The 17,837-nt window shown below is 40.9% G+C and overlaps 1 protein-coding gene across 2 annotated transcripts in view; it reads right to left on the bottom strand.

Moving 5' to 3' along the window:
- The window catches only part of LOC129777133 (uncharacterized), a 133,228-nt gene that overhangs the window by 56,161 nt on the left and 59,230 nt on the right, over nucleotides 1–17,837 (bottom strand). The gene's annotated exons all lie outside the window — the stretch shown is intronic.

Genomic DNA, 17,837 nt, shown 5'->3' with positions numbered 1-17,837 from the left:
GCATTAGGTTACTCTCAATAGGTGTGGAACCCAAACTCCATATCGATTTCCGTATCCACTCTTGATTGAAGCTTAAGTACCGTTTCTTGGGAATTTTTGTGGCATTCGCTATCTTACGCACACTATATCGCGGATTTTCAATAAGTACAGAGATAATTGATAATGTCCGTATCCGTCGTTTCTGAGAGGTCGCTGCGGTCCCTTCATCTTTCGTCTCGGAATTGTCAGCTATAATTTTTTAAAACTAATTGCGGACGGTTCAAATAGTCGCAGCACTTCTCCCAAGAACGGTGCAAATCTCATGTGCAGTTTCCTTTGCAGGGCGGATTATGACGAAATTGCCCTTCTTATCAATTTGAAATGACTTTTGGTTTTTTTCACGCAGTTTCTTCGTCAACATGACTCAATAGTCAGTCGGGCATTTAGTCGCTATCTCACTCTACGACTCGACTATCTCATTTCATTCTTCCCCGTCAAATGGACGTCATTGAAGTGACTTCCATCGAAATGAATTCGTTGCTCTCTCTCATGTATCTCGTATGCATGTATCGATGTTTGAGTTCAACGTGGTTTGACATATACTACAGGTGCGCTAAATTTTTTGTTTCGTACACGAAAATTACTCACACGTGTAAAATAGCGTGCAGTGTTGTGTTCAGAACCACTGACAAATTTGTGAATTTTGTTGGTATAAACCCGTTCTCCTGTATGTTTTTGACGTAGGGCTACGTCTAACTGGAAGATATAGGGGGTAAAATGAAAATCTAGGCACTGAAAACTCGAGCATTTCTGAATAAATTGCAAAAAAGGTTACATCAATTATTAGGGAATATTTCGACGCATCTATCACAATGAATAACATTTTATTTTTCTGTAGATAAACAATTGAATAATTGTGAAATGTCAAGCATTGTCCAAACGCACTATGTGCCTCGTGCTACTCAAATGGATCTCAAAAGGAGCAACCAGAATAGCAGCGGAATATAATTTGGATATGAGCAAAGAATTGTGTTGTGATTCTACCGCTGGTCGAAAGAAATAAATTTGTTTGTTGCCATCCGAAAACAACATTCATTTTCTAACTGCGAAGCAGAGCTGATGTGCTAAGGCCATCGTTCTAGCATGTAGCGTTAGAAGTGGCCGAAGTGCAGCAGGAGTGGCGGAAGCGTCGGCAGGAGTGGCAGGAACGGTGGCATGAGTGGCAGGAGCGTAGCGGTAGTAACGAGTTTTAATTTTGTTACGCTCATACTCTAAGCGCCTCCGCAGACTGAAAAACATTTCATCGACCGTTAGTTTGGTACGGCTTGAGCTAGTTCAAACACCGACCCAACTGAATCGATACATTGTGCGCGTAAAGATATATTTCCGTATTGATCAAGAAGCCGATCCAACTATCGGACGATAAAAAGTCTGCAGTCTGCGGGAACATCAAGGCCATTGTTCTACGAATATCAGCAACAACGACCACCGAGTTTTTATCAAATGGACAACCGTTACGTATCGCTTTCGTGTAAACGATCCAACACACCATTGCCTGTGGCTGCACTCAGTTTTTCGAGAAAAGTGCTTCTGCAAAACGAGAACAAAACTTTCGGCATCGCGAGATCTATAATTAATCTGTTGGCGCTTTTCAGGGCCACCAAACTGTAAGTCCCGGCTAGCTCAGCGGTACTGGTTTGTTTGATTACCTCAGGGTCGGCTCTTACCTTTGAACCAGGTGGACTCAAGAATACAACGGAAGCTATTGGTGATGAATTGAAAATATGCATGAAATAAGAACGGAATGGTAAATATTTTTTTTATTTTATATATATTTTTTCCTTTTTTTTCAGGTTAGTAAATTAGTGGATCGTTGCGGCCGAGCAGGAACGGGTTGAATCCAGGTAGGTATGTTGGTTTGGTGGGAGAGAGAGAGGGTTTGGTGTTTTTTTTTTCGTTTTTTTCTACTCACGGTGCCCGCACACGGGGATCGGTCTCATCGGTCTAAGTGACGATGAGCGGGGGCTAGGCTCGACCGGACCTCACCACACTGCGACCTCCGAAACGTTCGACCGACTCACCCGTATACGTGGAGCAGCGATAACGTTGGGGGCTCGCTGACCACCGGCGTTTTCTCCGAGGTATCTTTCTTCGTCGTCTGATTCCTGCGAGGAGGGTGAATGTTGCCCGTCGTGTACGGTTCCTAGGACTTCTGCAATTGCTTTTTCCCTTATTTCCGCTCGTACTTCACTTTCAAATTATGATTTTTTTTCGATCGATATGTGTTCTTCGACGGTACGTGAGCTAAGAACGATTCGAGCCTCCTGAATCTTCCTTCACGGCTCGAATCCCCCTTTTACCTCTCTCTCTTCCATCATATCTCCCTATCCGCTTTCTCTCTCTCCCTTATGCATCTTCTGCTCCTTTTTGTCGTCCTTTAGGACCAAAAAGATCCAAATTCGTTGAAAGAATTAATTGTGGTCATTGTTAGGTTTCACAATAATTCTTTTTTGAATTTGCATTGGCAGCATGCAATGCCTTACAGGTAGGTAGGTGATGAGAGGATTTGGGTAAGTAATAGTAAGATTAAGCGATTTGAACTAACTCTTCCATTCTTACCATAGATTCAATGGTTCGTTTTTTTGTTGCGGTTTATTTTTATTTTTAAACCGTAACAAAACAATACGACGGATTCTAAAGTGATATCCGAATAATAAAGTAAAATATATAAACCGTTTGTTTGGTTTTCTTAGGGAGAGCTCGTGTTTATTTAAACGTATTTTGAGCTTATTGGTGGTTGGAGTCTTTCAGATCGATCATTCAGTTTTCACGAGTTCGTACATGATTTACAAATTGAAAGTGGCGTCAAAGTACAGCACATTGCAAGCCGGTTATAAAGAAGATTTTTTTCCAAAAGCGAGAGCAGTGTTCATTGTTGTAGTTACCACCAACACAATCGATTTCGGAATTTTTTTTGCCGTTCTGCGAAAGATGCTGAATAATATAATTTGTGAATTATTTGTTTGGGAATGATGTTTTTGGAAGCGTTAGAGATGTAATTTTGCTAATAGGTACAGGAAAACTAATTGGATATTTGATAAGTTATTTAAATTGACAGTCCTTGTTGTAGTCCTACGTCTCTTCGGTTATGTCCCCGACATTACCCACTCGTCTTTTTTCACAAAATTGAACTCGAAGACAAAATGAACTGAAATTTAGTTTAGAATTCTTCCCAAACTGCACGCTACTTTGCACACTGTTTACTAATACTAATGCGAGGACCTTTATAGCATACATAATAGCAACTGTCTAAGTTCGTTGGTTTGAGTTCACGGTGGGTAGACAATGAACCGTCCATTAAAGGTGTAACTACTTTTTTGCATCAGAAATCAAGTTTTCGTTTCACTTTGTTTGGAAGTAAAAATAAGATTGTCCACGCGTCTAAAGAGATTCATATCAGGGGAAGTACAAGTGTGGTCGGTTGAGTCAGTTGTCAGTTGAATGAAGAGGAAGATTTGTATTCATTGGCCATGCCGAAGTAGTCCTAGTCGAAGCACTACAGATGGGAGATTCGATCTTAATTTTTCATCTTCGAAGATTCCGGGCACTGCTCCTTTGCACTATTTTCTTTTTGTAAAGCAATGAAGCATAACATGCCGCAAATCCTTCTTTTGGCTCTCCATATTGAACGGCGCATAAAAAACACAAAACAGACTTTTTCACCAACGATACCATAGAAAGCTAAGAGATAAGCCTGCATAAAAAGAAAGTAAAGTAAAAGTAATAGAAGCATCACTATATGGGCTGAAAAGTCCCGGGATTTTTAATGCAAACAATCGTTTTTTTGCGTTTTTTGTTCTAGGGGTCATTGAAACACTGCCCATCGACCACTATTTTTTTTCAGATAGTCTCAGCTCAAAAGAAGCAATCCGCTCAATGAAAGTTGATAAACGCTCATCTTATTTCTTAACAATAATAAGACACCTATTGAATGTTTTGGTCGAAAAATTATTCAATATTACCTTAGCATGGGTTCCCTCTCATTGCTCGATTCCGGGGAAGCGGACTCGCTAGCTAAGGTGGGCACTTCAGAAGGCACACTTTTTGAAAGGCAAATTTGCTTGTAATGAATTTTTCCACATTCCTCGTCAGAACACACTCGTAAGTTGGCAGCGCATGTGGAGTGAAGATGAGTTCGGTCGTTGGTTACACACGATTCTCCCTAAGGTCACGACGAGTGCATGGTTCAAGGGATTGAATGTAGGTCGTGATTTCATTCGCGTGATATCTCGGCTTATGTCCAATCACTACAACCTAAACGCGCATCTCTATCGCATTGGACTCGCCGCAAACAATCTTTGTGATTGTGGTGATGGCTACCACGACATCGAGCATGTTGTCTGGTCGTGTAATCGGTTCCATGCTGCTCATTCTCAGCTCACCAGAGCATTAAGGGCACAAGGCAGACAATCGGATATCCCCGTCCGGGATATCTTAGGTAGCCGTGATCCTGATTTTCTGCTCCATCTATACCTGTTCCTCAGAAACGCCGACGTCAACGTTTAATGATGTTTCCTTCGTTGTGTCCCTGTTTCACATCCCTCCTATCCTCCTCCTAGTATTGCAGACTGCAACATCCCAATTATGAGAACACTTGTAATACTAAACTCGAGCCAACCGCTAGTAATACGTATCACTGACATAGTTGTAAGGCAAACATTGTCGAAATATTGAACTCCCGGCCCTGATTTTTTATTAATCAGGGCCGGGAGTCTTTTTGAAAAAATATCGTGTTTTGGGCAAAGCTGGCCGACTATCGTGGCTTGTCAGCCACTCTGCAGACTGTCTATTGAACTCAGGAGTGTGGTAATAGATCCACGTTTCATTCATTGCCACAAAACGTCGAAAGAAGTCCACTCGATTACGCTTCAACAACGTCAAACCGGCTGTTGACCCGCCGCTGTTTTTGGTCGACGGTCAGCAAACGCGGCACCCATTGCGCGGATAGCTTTTTCATGTCCAAAATGTCGTGCAAAGTGTATTCCACTCGTTCTATTGAAATGCCTACGGCCTCAACTAACTCGCGTAACTTCACTTTACGATCGTTCAAAACGAATTTTGTAAATTTCTTTATTATGCCGTGATTTCAAATCCAGACACTTTTTTTATTCATGATTTGAATTCATGATTTGAAAAAAAATCATCGTTTACTTTGATCCGCCGTTCGGATGTAAATTAATCTTCTGAATGGGCTTTTTACTCCGGAAATGGGTTAGTGAAACACAAGTACCGTCGATGGGGGTGAAAATGGGTCAAAAAAGGTAGTTCTCGAACTTTTTGTTGAATAACTATCGTAAATTAGAGTAAAACACAATTCTGATTACGTAGAAATGTTCGCTAATACACTCGTAAGTGTTCAAGGAATTGTTGAATAATATTAATTTTTCACTGAACTACGATTAAGGTGAAGGTGGAAGCTAGCCACAAATGGCTGCTACAATGGCGCTCATTTCTTTCATCTCCCTTCCTCACCCCTCGCCAGAAAATCAATAATATTGCGAAACAGTGTGAAGAAAATGATCGTTTTTGCACACTTCCCATCAAGTAATATCAACCAAACTTTAATCGATTACTCACAAGATATTAAATTTTCATCTGCTTTCGCACCGTATAGTGAAGAACGTCGAAAACTCGAGCAAGTGCTCTGAAAGTTAAATTTTCGTTTTTCAATCTTCAGCAATGGTTTTGTTTGTATTGGTGGAAGCATCGTTATTTTTTCGACACTGATGCCAAACAACATCATCGAAACAGCTATAAAAACCACTCAATAAAATGTTATTCCGGAGTCATAGCGTCCCATGTCATGAAAATGAATAGAATAAAATTGTGTTGATATCAATACAATTATTATTTCCACGTTTAATGGGTCTATAATGTAAGTTTTAGCAACTTTAACATTGGGTGAGAAAATTGTATTGCAGAGCTCGGAACACTGCCACGGCTGCCTATGCTTTCAAAAACAGTAAACGGAAAAGTATTAAATTCAATCTAAATGCCTCGGCCAACGAAGAGAAGGGTTAAGGCTTTCCAACGTGAATATGTGAAAACAATACGATCAACGAAGGAAAATATTAAGGAGTTATCAACATCGAGTTACTATGCGGAAGAACTTGTTAATACCAAAAGAGCCCCAATTCGCATGTGTTATAAATTTGCTCATGTTACACTCGCGTATAATCAGAATCATATGCAAATGCACCTTCTATATATATTTATATTTGCAACTGTTCATCGGAACATATCGTTCATACATTTTACTTTAGTATTGAATTGTTATTTGTTTTTCAAATGTATTCAAAGACTCGTGTCAATGAAGCGCCACACAGTCTGATAAGTGAATTGATCTATTTACGTGTGCTTTGCTCTTCTCTCACAAACACTATTACCCCATTTTTACACGAGGGTTTACCTATACTACTACAATGGCTAGCTTCCACCTTCACCTTAAATGAAAGTTGACCCAATCTCACCCTTTAGAGGGGGTTCTATTAAGAATTGTGTCTAGAAATCAATTTCTCAATAAATTTCAAGATAATTTAAACACATGTAAGTGTCTTGAATGAAAAATAGTGTCACTCTACCTATAAGTCTATAACTGTAATTTGAAATGTTATGAAAATTTACATCATTTTTACATGACACAACAAAACAAAACAATGATTAAATTACAGAAAAATAATTTCCTCAAATTTTAGTTCATACCTGTTGTCGCATTCAATGCGAAACTTCCATTGGAATCCTTTTGTTTATCCAATTTCATGATCAACGTGAATCAATAACGCGTAGACATTTTATCTTTCGAATGAGGTGTTTATCATATCGTTTCGTTAAGTTGTTTAGGAGCTATTAACGCTCAAGATCTCAGTCTCCGACGTAACGCTTTCGTTTTCAAAACATTGATTTTACACCTATATAGAAATGAAAGACGTAGTCCTACGTCAAAAAAAAATCTACACAATCTAAACTATGGCAGAGTTATTGAACTTTTTCTGATTTGGACTCACTAATTCAGAAAGTAGGCTACTTAAAACGACCATCTATCAGCTCCTGCAAGATTCCGGGTCAGTGCCTAACACTCTGAATGTATCTTTGAACTTGCCACACGGAATACGAACGAATCAATTTGAGATATATGGTCGCAACTCAGGATCGACTGTTCAGTGAAAACGTCGCACAATCTGTTGGAGCAATATTTTTTTCTACCAAAATTTTAGTTGAACAATAAATGTTGTAAGTTTGAGCATGTGTTTGTGTCGATATCCAACGGATACCGCGCATCAAATCCAAGCATACAAATATGAAGGTATATTTTGATAGTGGTTCCTCGAAGCGATCCTTAATTGACATCAGTCATTTGCAATTAAAATCCCCACCAGTATCTGCCAGCAGCTCTCTCCAGGAAAAGGAAAGAAATCTTCCGGCTGCTGTTGCTGAGCGATCAACAAATTGAAAAATAAACTTATTTACTGCGAATTAATTAAAACAACTATGGAAGTGCACGTCGCGAAATCGCCGGAAAAAAGAGGGAATAGCAACATTTCGACCCTTTCAACAAGCCCTATTGCATACCGTTTGAGTTACACAATGTCCTCACGTCATCTTGCGCAAAAATGCTTCTTGCTCTTAGCTGTGTAAACCGCGCTGCTTTGTGTTTTGGTCGGTGGAAAACAAAAAGAATGCAATTTCAGAACATTGTGATTGTATTGGCTTGGCTTTTGACAAATAAGACAAGGTAAATTAGAACAACTTAATTAGCCCCAAGAATGTCTGTTGGGAGAAAAATCGACGTATGCTCAGGTCAGTGGAATTTCTGCTGTTCCATCCCATTTTAATCAAATTGCAGGGTGTAATCACATTGCAGGGTGTATGTTTTTTTTTTTTATAAATTCGTTTATTTTTACAGGCTCAGTTACATAAGTTTAAAGGAGCCGAAATCTTAAATATATTTTTAAAACTATATATATGAACAATTTTCTTAAATCTATGGTTAGTAATGTGGGAAACCGATTACTCGCGGTGGACTCGAGATTAAAAGGGTGACATATTTTTCTTCTCAGGAAAAGGATGGGGTATAAGGAAATTATTACAATGTTGATAATCACACACACTCAATTCTTAAATCTATTCGTACATCTGTTGTGAATTTACATTTCATTCTCCTGTTTATAGCAAGCGGACCAATTACTCACAAAGGAAGAAATGGAGGGTATAAGGATATAAGGATAATCACACACGAACATCGATAGATTTAAGGAAAACATATATTTGGGACATGTAATCAAGGTCTAACCGAGCCAACACATCTCTCACCGGCACATTGGGCTGCCTTCCTCTAGCCCGAAGGGAGTTCTCTAAATTCGATCTGGCAACAAGATACACCTCACACGACCAAATAACGTGTTCGATGTCGTGGTAACCTCGGCCACAAACGCAGATATTGCTGCCGGCCAAATTGAAACGAAAGAGTAGCGCGTCTAACGAACAGTGATTGGACATGAGTCGGGAGAAGGTGCGAATAAAGTCCCGACTCAAGTCCAGACTTTTGAACCATGGTTTGAGGCTAACCTTAGGGATAATCGAGTGAAGCCACCGGCCCAATTCATCTTCGTTCCATTTGCGTTGCCAGTTAGCGATGGTATTTTTACGGACTAAAGAGTAAAATTCATTGAAGGCGATTTGACGCTGATAAATATCGCCTTCAATCGCACCTACCTTTGCTAATGAGTCAGCCCTCTCATTACCCGGAATTGAGCAATGAGAAGGGACCCACACAAAGGTAATGACATAACAGCGTCTGGATAAAGCACTCAAAATTTTTCGTATTCTCTCAAGGAAGTACAGCAAGTGCTTTTCCGGCCTCACTGAACGGATAGCTTCGACAGAGCTAAGACTATCCGTTACAATGTAATAGTGTTCAACAGGTCGTGAGGCGACGCTGTCCAGCGCCCAATGAATTGCTGCCAATTCAGCAATATACACTGAGCAAGGATTCTGAAGACTGTGTGAGGTGCTAAAAAATTCGTTGAACACTCCAAATCCTGTGGACTCATTTATAGTGGACCCATCAGTAAAGTACATATTATCACAATTGATACCCCTATATTTTTCATCGAAGATCGTTGGTAATCTGAATATCCATGGATATCTTGCTTCATGGACAGATCAAAATGCACAGAGGAATTGATGTAGTCAGGGAAACAAACACGGTTGGGAATATACGAAGAAGGATCAACCTGCATGGAGATGAATTCATGATATGAACTCATGAATCCGGAGTGAAAATTTAGCTCGATCAGCCGCTCAAAATTTCCGATCACCAATAGGTTCATGACCTTACACCGGATGAGGAACCGAAGAGATAATAAATTGAAGCGATCTTTTAGTGGGAGTAGGCCTGCCAAAACCTCGAGACTCATGGTATGCGTTGAGGGCATACATCCCAACGCAATACGGAGACAAAGATACTGAATTCGCTCGAGTTTAATTAAGTGTGTTTTGGCAGCTGATTGAAAACAGAAACTGCCATGGGCTCCCCACCAGGTGCCGGTAATTGTACGGAGAAAGTTGATTCTTTGTTGGCATTTTTTACTCAGATACCTAATATGGGCCCCCCAAGTACATTTGGAGTCGAACCAGACCCCAAGATACTTGAATGACATAGCATGAGTAATCGGTTTACCCAAAAGTTGAAGCTTTGGTTTTGCTGGTCTATGCTTCCTAGAAAAAACGACCATCTCTGTTTTCTCCGTGGAGAATTCGATCCCTAGCCCAATGGCCCAGGTTGAAAAATTGTTCAAAGTATCTTGTAAGGGTTCTTGCAGGTCGGATTCTGTTGATCCTACGACAGAGACCACTCCATCATCTGCAAGTTGTCTTAGGCTGCAATTTTGTGTAAGGCAATTGTCGATGTCGCTTACATAGAAGTTGTACAAAAGGGGGCTTAAACATGAGCCCTGGGGGACGTTGTGAAAGGATCAGTAAAAAGTGAATCCGATTGCATTCTTACTGATGCGTCCGATCATTGTAAATTCATTACAAGAGTGGCTATCATTTACACACATATTCGAACTGTTAGCCCCGCGAATTAAAGAGGTTCGGTATATTTGCATTAAGCAGACAAACGTGGCTCAATTATTCAAATCTTACAGGTTACCCTTAAGTCTTGCACAAGCTTCGCATTCACTACCATTTCCTCCGTTATTTCTCAAGTTCAGTCGGCAATCAATTACAAGAATATGGAGCAAGTAACCAAATTTGAATGGAGAAAGAACAAAAAAAACTTAATCTGACAGATTGACAACCGCATTTTCCATAAAATGAAAGCACATATGTCCGATAGGCTCTCCACATCGTTACGCACCACACATATTATATTGGAGAACTGATATGAACCACTTCGCACCCTGCTTTCGTCAGTTTCGTTGGACTCGCCAAGATCTGCACCATTTTCATCACCAGTCGCCGCCCTGCCGAATAAATCAAACGTTCACTCGCTCTCAGAGTGTTTAATAAATCCAAAGTAAAAAAGCATCTGAAATATTTTAATTCCTGTTAATTCCTGTTTTCCATGCATAATTATAAACGTTTTGTTCCACTTGTATCTCTTGCGCTACCGCGATACCCTTCGCTTGGCTGATTTCAGCATTTCTGTGTTGATTCGGTCACGTTGCGTTCCGTGAGTGTTTGATTTGGTTCGGATCAGCTCGTTGGGGACATTCATTATTCCTTGGAAGAGATATTTTTTTCTCAAAAAGGACGTTTGGTTCCTTTTCAACTATTACGATACGAGTGATGGAAAATTTGTTCCTCAGTTGCGAAAGGATCGTTCATTTCATATAAACACATAATGCCTTAAAAAAATAACATGGAAGTTTTTTTAATTTTAGAATGCAATAATTTTATTATTTTTCAATAATAATTTGGTTGTAAGATAGTTCGTCTCCTCGCGGATAACAATCAATATAAAATTTCGAGTGTCTGTTCATCATGGAGGTGCGTCTGGCTAGCATCCAGCATCTGATCATGAAACGGTTCAACCCGATGCTAAACCCAAGATGGCAGCCCGACCGATCAACACCTTTCCATCGGAGAAATCAGCCAGAGCGTGATGCGGTTTCAACTCAAGAAGTAGAAGCACGGATGGCGGTTCAACCCATGACGACTGAAAGATCCTGTTGTCCAGAGGTACTTTATTGAATTCGGAACCCGAGCTGCGAATGTACTAAATGAAGGTGGTCGAATACCAGGTGACTGCCATGAAAAACGTCTCCATCGCGTCAATCGAAAATATGCTAGGTGCACATTAGGGTGCCAATGGAAATTGTCATCTCGAAAAAGTACCCTATGCAAAATATCAGCTCAATCGGACTTAAATGAGAGTGGAGCAAAGCGGTCGAAATTAGAGTTTTTTTTAAATCGAAAAATCACCCAAGTGGGGAGTAAAGGAAATCGGGGTTTTGAAAAAAATGTTTTGATGCCAAATATCTTAAAATGGCATGAAACGTCTAGATCTATTTTTTTTTTATTTAAATCGTTTATTTTTACAGGCTCAGTTACATAGGTTTAAAGGAGCCGAGCTCCTTACTGTATTGTTACTAGTATATATACATTTTTCCTTAATTCTAATGTTAATAATATAGGAAACCGATTACTCGCGGTCGACTCGAGTTTAGAAGGGTGACATATTTTCTTTAGGAAAAGGAGGGGATATGAGGATATATTGACAATGATCACACTCACACTCAATTCTTAAACCTATCTTATATCTAATATGTATTTACATTTCATCTTATTCTTAAGAAGGGATCCGATCTCTCACAAAGGAAAAGGAAAAGGAAAAACTAAGGGTATAAGGACAATCACACACGAAGATCGATAGCTTTAAGGAATACATATATTTGGGACATGTAATCAAGGTCTAACCGAGCCAACACGTCTCTCACCGGCACCATGGGCTGCCTTCCTCGGGCTCGAAGGGTGTCTTCTAAATTCGATCTGGCGACAAGATACAGCTCGCACGACCAAACAACGTGCTCGATGTCGTGGTAACCTTGGCCACAAACACAAAGATTGTTGTCGGCAAGATTAATACGAAAGAGTAGCGCATCTAACGAACAGTGATTGGACATGAGTCGGGAGAAGGTGCGAATAAAGTCCCGATTCAAGTCCAGACTTTTGAACCATGGTTTGAGGCTAACCTTAGGGATAATTGAGTGAAGCCACCGGCCCAATTCATCTTCGTTCCATTTGCGTTACCAGTTAGCGATGGTATTTTTACGGACTAAAGAGTAAAATTCATTGAAGGCGATTTGACGCTGATAAATATCGCCTTCAATCGCACCTACCTTTGCTAATGAGTCAGCCCTCTCATTACCCGGAATTGAGCAATGTGAAGGGACTCAGACAAAGGTAATGACAGAACAGCGTCTGGATAAAGCACTCAAAATTTCTCGTATTCTCCCAAGGAAGTACGGCGAGTGTTTTTCCGGCCTCACTGAACGGATAGCTTCGACAGAGCTAAGACTATCCGTTACAATGTAATAGTGTTCAACAGGTCGTGAGGCGTATCGCTGCCAATTCAGCAATATACACTGAGCAAGGATTCTGAAGACTGTGGGAGGTGCTAAAAAATTCGTTGAACACTCCAAATCCTGTGGACTCATTCATAGAGGACCCATCAGTAAAGTACATATTATCACAATTGATATCCCCATACTTTGCATCGAAGATCGTTGGAACGATCCTCGATCGAAGATAATCTGATGTTCCATGGATATCCTGCTTCATGGACAGATCAAAATGCACAGAGGAATTGATGTAGTCAGAAAAACAAACACGGTTGGGAATAAACGAAGAAGGATCAACCTGCATGGAGATGAATTCATGATATGGACTCATGAACCCAGATTGAAAATTTAGCTCGATCAGCTGTTCAAAATTTCCGATCACCAATGGGTTCATAACCTTACACCGGATGAGGAACCGAAGAGATAATAAATTGAAGCGATCTTTTAGTGGGAGTACGCCTGCCAAAACCTCGAGACTCATGGTATGCGTTGAGGGCATACATCCCAACGCGATACGGAGACAAAGATACTGAATTCGCTCGAGTTTAATGAGGTGTGTTTTGGCAGCTGATTGAAAACAGAAACTGCCATACTCCATCACTGAGAGAATAGTTGTTCGATACAACATTATAAGATCTTCTGGATGGGCTCCCCACCAGGTGCCGGTAATTGTACGGAGAAAGTTTATTCTTTGTTGACATTTTTTACTCAGATACCTAATATGGGCCCCCAAGTACATTTGGAGTCGAACCAGACCCCAAGATACTTGAATGACATAGCATGAGTGATCGGTTTACCCAAAAGTTGAAGCTTTGGTTTTGCTGGTTTATGCTTCCTAGAAAAAATCACCATCTCTGTTTTCTCCGTGGAGAATTCGATCCCTAGCCCAATGGCCCAGGTTGAAAAATTGTTCATTGTATCTTGTAAGGGTTCTTGCAGGTCGGATTCGTTTGATCCTACGACGGACACCACTCCATCATCTGCAAGTTGTCTTAGGCTGCAATTTTGTGTAAGGCAATTGTCAATGTCGCTTACGTAGAAGTTGTACAAAAGGGGGCTTAAACATGAGCCCTGGGGGAGTCCCATGTAAGAGACCCGACTTACTGCCGAATCTCCGTGAGAAAAGTTCAAATGTTTCTCACAAAGCAAGTTATATAACATATTATTCAATAGAGGCGGCAGACCCCGAGATTGTAATTTGTCTGACAAAACCTCTATTGAAACAGAATCAAAGGCCCCCTTTATGTCCAAGAATACTGAAGCCTTTTTTTTCGGCGTAAACCATTTGAATTTCTGAAGAAAGCAACGCAAGACAATCATTCGTCCCCTTGCCCCTGCGGAACCCATATTGTGTATCTGAGAGTAGGCCATTCGCTTCAAACCATCGATCAAGGCGAAACAAGATCATTTTCTCCAACAAATTCCGTATACAAGACAGCATTGCTATTGAGCGGTACGAATTGAAGTCGGACGCGGGTTTTCCGAGCAAGAGAGAATTCTACCATCGAAAACTCGGAATCAAGATCGCACCTATCTTGTGGTATATCTCGAACTATTTTTTGCACAGGAGCGGAATCAGGACAAACCTTCCGTGCAAAATTGAAAATCCATCGATGTGAATATTCTTCGCTTTCATTCGTTGAAGAGCGATTTCTCATGTTTCGAGCCACTTCCCATATTTTTTTCATTGACGTTTCTCGTGACAAATCTCCCACGAAATTTCGCCAATAAGCACGTTTTTTCCCTTTGATCAAGTTTTTAAATTGATTTTCAAGGTCCAAATACGTTTGAAAATTCTCAATGGTTCCACGTTTCCGAAAAGCTTTAAATGCATTCGATTTATCTCCATAAAGCTTGGAACACTGGCTATCCCACCATGGATTGGGAGGCCTTCGACGAATAGTGGAACCTGGGATGGGTTTCGTTTGAGCGCGAACCGCGCTGTCATAGATCAAACGAGAAATGAAGTTATACTCCTCCAATGGAGGCAAACCATCTCTGGAATTGATGGCTAGAGCAATCGCGTCCGCATATTTTTTACAGTCAATGTGTCTTGTGAGGTCGTATGCCATGTTTATTGATTCAGAAGAATTCAACCCATTGGTGATAGAAATTTTGATTGGCAAGTGGTCACTACTTGGGATCCTGGATTACATTCCACTTGCAATATAACGATAGTGAATTCGAGCAAAGCGAGAGGTCAAGAGCACTTGGGTTGGCAGGAGGTTTAGGTACACGCTGTTTCCCCAGTGTTCAAAACGGTCATGTTGAAGCTGTTACAAAGGTCATATATCAACGATGAACGATTGTCGTCGTACTGTTCCCCCAGGCAGTTCCGTGAGAGTTGAAGTCTCCCAAGATCAATCGTGGCTCAGGAAGGAGTGAGCACATGTCAACAAGTTGCTTGCGGCTAACCGCAGCTCTCGGAGGCCAATACAAGCTGACTATACAGAGGTCTTTGCCTCTGATGTTTGCATGCCAAGCAACAGCTTCAATCCCTCCAATAGGTGGAAGGTCAATTCGAAAAAATGAGTGGCACTTATTGATCCCCAATAGCACCCCTCCGTATCTGTCATCACGGTCCAAGCGTATAATATTGATATCATGGAAAGAGAGATCATCTCGTGAAGAAAGCCAAGTTTCGGACAGAGCAAAGACATCACAATTGAACTTATGAATTAAAAATTTGAATGTATCCAATTTAGGGATAAGACTACGACAATTCCACTGTAAAACAGTGATATCTCCGACCTCTCTATTTAAATTAGACATCAAGAGAGATAATCATTGCAAGGATGGGCCATGTTTGCATCAATTGTTGCAAAATTGTCTTTAATACTGGAAGCATTGAAATGACAATGGTTCTGATGGAGTCGGAAACGTTAAAACACTTGAAGATTTGATCCAAAAGGTTAGACAACTTTATAAATCCCGATTGGGAAGTTGAGCTGGACGGAAAAATAGGGACAGTTGGGGTTTTTGATGTCCCCTCGAGTGCTGGGTCGTTCGAAGGTGAACTATTCCCACGGAAGCCAGGAGGAACCTGATTTTGCTTGTCCGCTGCACTCGCTTTTTTAGGCAAGCTAACAGGGGATATCACCGGAGGGACTTGTGATTGAATTTTGGGAGTGGTCACATTTTTGCGCCGGGGATTCCCTTGGGAAATAAACGGTGTGCCCCCGTGAGCTGTGTCCGCTTCTAATTCGTCAACTGGCAACGTGGAAAAGATATTGTGTGAGGAGATTGGATGTTGTTGTTGTTGGGCCTGTGGAGAAGCGCCCTTTAAAATTTCCGCAAAAGCGCGATTCGAGCGTTCCTTTAAAGAGCGCTTCTGTTTCTCCCAGCGACTCTTGTAAGTTTCACAAGCTGAGAGCTCATGTGGGGTCCCCCCGCAATATGGACACTTATGCTCAGTCGCACTGCAGGATTTGCCCACATGTTGCTCTCCGCAAGTGGCACAGAGCTCCTTGTTGGCGCAGTAGTCTGCTGTGTGACTAACTGACTTGCATTGGTTGCAAGTCATAGGCTTTGGCACGAAGAGACGCAGCGGAAGCCTCAATTTGTCCACCATAACGTAGTCAGGGAGGGCGGAACCAGCAAAAGTTACTCGAAACGAGTCGGACGGCGTGAATTTTGTTTTTCCCTCTTCCTGGGACACTTTTCCTAATTGATGACAATCCAAAATCAGCCACGACAACACGCAGTTTGTTCGGTCGAACCTTTCTAATTTCGACCACGGAGGAATAATTTTTTGTCAGATCTTTCATGATCTGAATGACGTTGAGCGATTTCCCGTTGGGTTTTGGCCGGAAGAAAACAACCCATGGGCCAGATCCAGATGCATCTTCTGGATAGACCTTGACACGCGGAGAGGGGACAACTGAGGGGGAGGACGAGGTCGATTGTTGAGCGGGAGCGGGAACAGTTGGGCTGGGAGGCAAGTTCGGGAGATAATCGGAAGCGGGAGATTGACTGCATGATAAACGTCTCCATCGCGTCAATCGAAAATATACTAGGTGCACATTAGGGTGCCAATGAAAATTGTCATCTCGAAAAAGCAAACGCAAAATATCAGCTCAATCGGACTTAAATGAGAGTGGAGCAAAGCGGTCGAAATTAGAGTTTTGTTAAAATCGAAAAATCACCCAATTGGGGAGTAAAGGAAATCGGGGTTTTAAAAAAAAATTTTTGATGCCAAATGTCTTAAAATGGCATGAAACGTCAAGATCTACTATCATCTCGAAATTATTTTTTTGTCGAAATCGACACTCTGGGACATTTTTCGGAATACGAGGCAAAACATATGGTTTTGGGTGCCTATAAGAATAGCTTGCTGCGAAATGTTGATTTGCACCATAATATACGCAATGCAAAATATTAGCACATTCAATAACTTCGTTTACTAGTGTTGCAGACGTTAAAATTTCAGATTTTGAAAACCGAAAATTCACCGGAAATCGGGGTTTTCAAAAAAAAAATATGTCAAATGTTTTATAACTGCACAACTGCTTTGCGCCACTCTCCCTTGAGTCTGATTGAGCCGAAATTTTGCATAGGGTGTTTTTTCGAGATGGCGAACATTTTGTATGGGGTATTTTTTTTTGAATTTTTAGGGTCTATTTTTTCCATACATTCATTGGCACCCTAGTGCACATCCAGAGAAATGATTAGATTTCAGAAGATACTTGGAAAACAGTAGGAAAACGAAGAAACGTAGATGCTTATATCGACGGGAAAAACCAGTTGGTGAAGAAAAGAGAATCTCCAACTGATAAAGTCCGGCTCCCCTACACCCAAAATTAATTTTTAGCACATGTTTTGGCATCTCGATTTATACACTAAATGAGACTAAAAATAACATAAAATGCGCTTCTTCCCAATACTTGTATATCATTTGTATATAATACATATGCTAGAGCAATATATGGTCAATATGAGCGAGCGGAACAGGAGACACATGGCGAATAAGCACGTTTTAAATCTTTTCGTATAGTTTGTCAAACACGCGGTCCAAACCGAGAAAGATATAGATTTTCGTTTATGCTTTTCTTTTTTACTTTTAGAAAACACTTTCCAACTTCATTTTATAATGAGGTGTAATATTATGATGTATTTATACAATAGCACCAGTAGCTATGCCGATAGCGTGGTCGTGTTAAACAGCTTTGCATTCCATCTGGCATTGGTTCGATTCCCGTTGAAATCGCATGGACTTTTTTTAGTACAATCCCA

This window comes from Toxorhynchites rutilus, chromosome 3 (assembly GCF_029784135.1).
Source record: "Toxorhynchites rutilus septentrionalis strain SRP chromosome 3, ASM2978413v1, whole genome shotgun sequence".
NCBI lineage: Eukaryota > Metazoa > Arthropoda > Insecta > Diptera > Culicidae > Toxorhynchites > Toxorhynchites rutilus.
The sequence above is the reverse complement of the archived record's forward strand: the minus strand, read 5'-3'. Positions and strand labels throughout refer to the sequence as shown.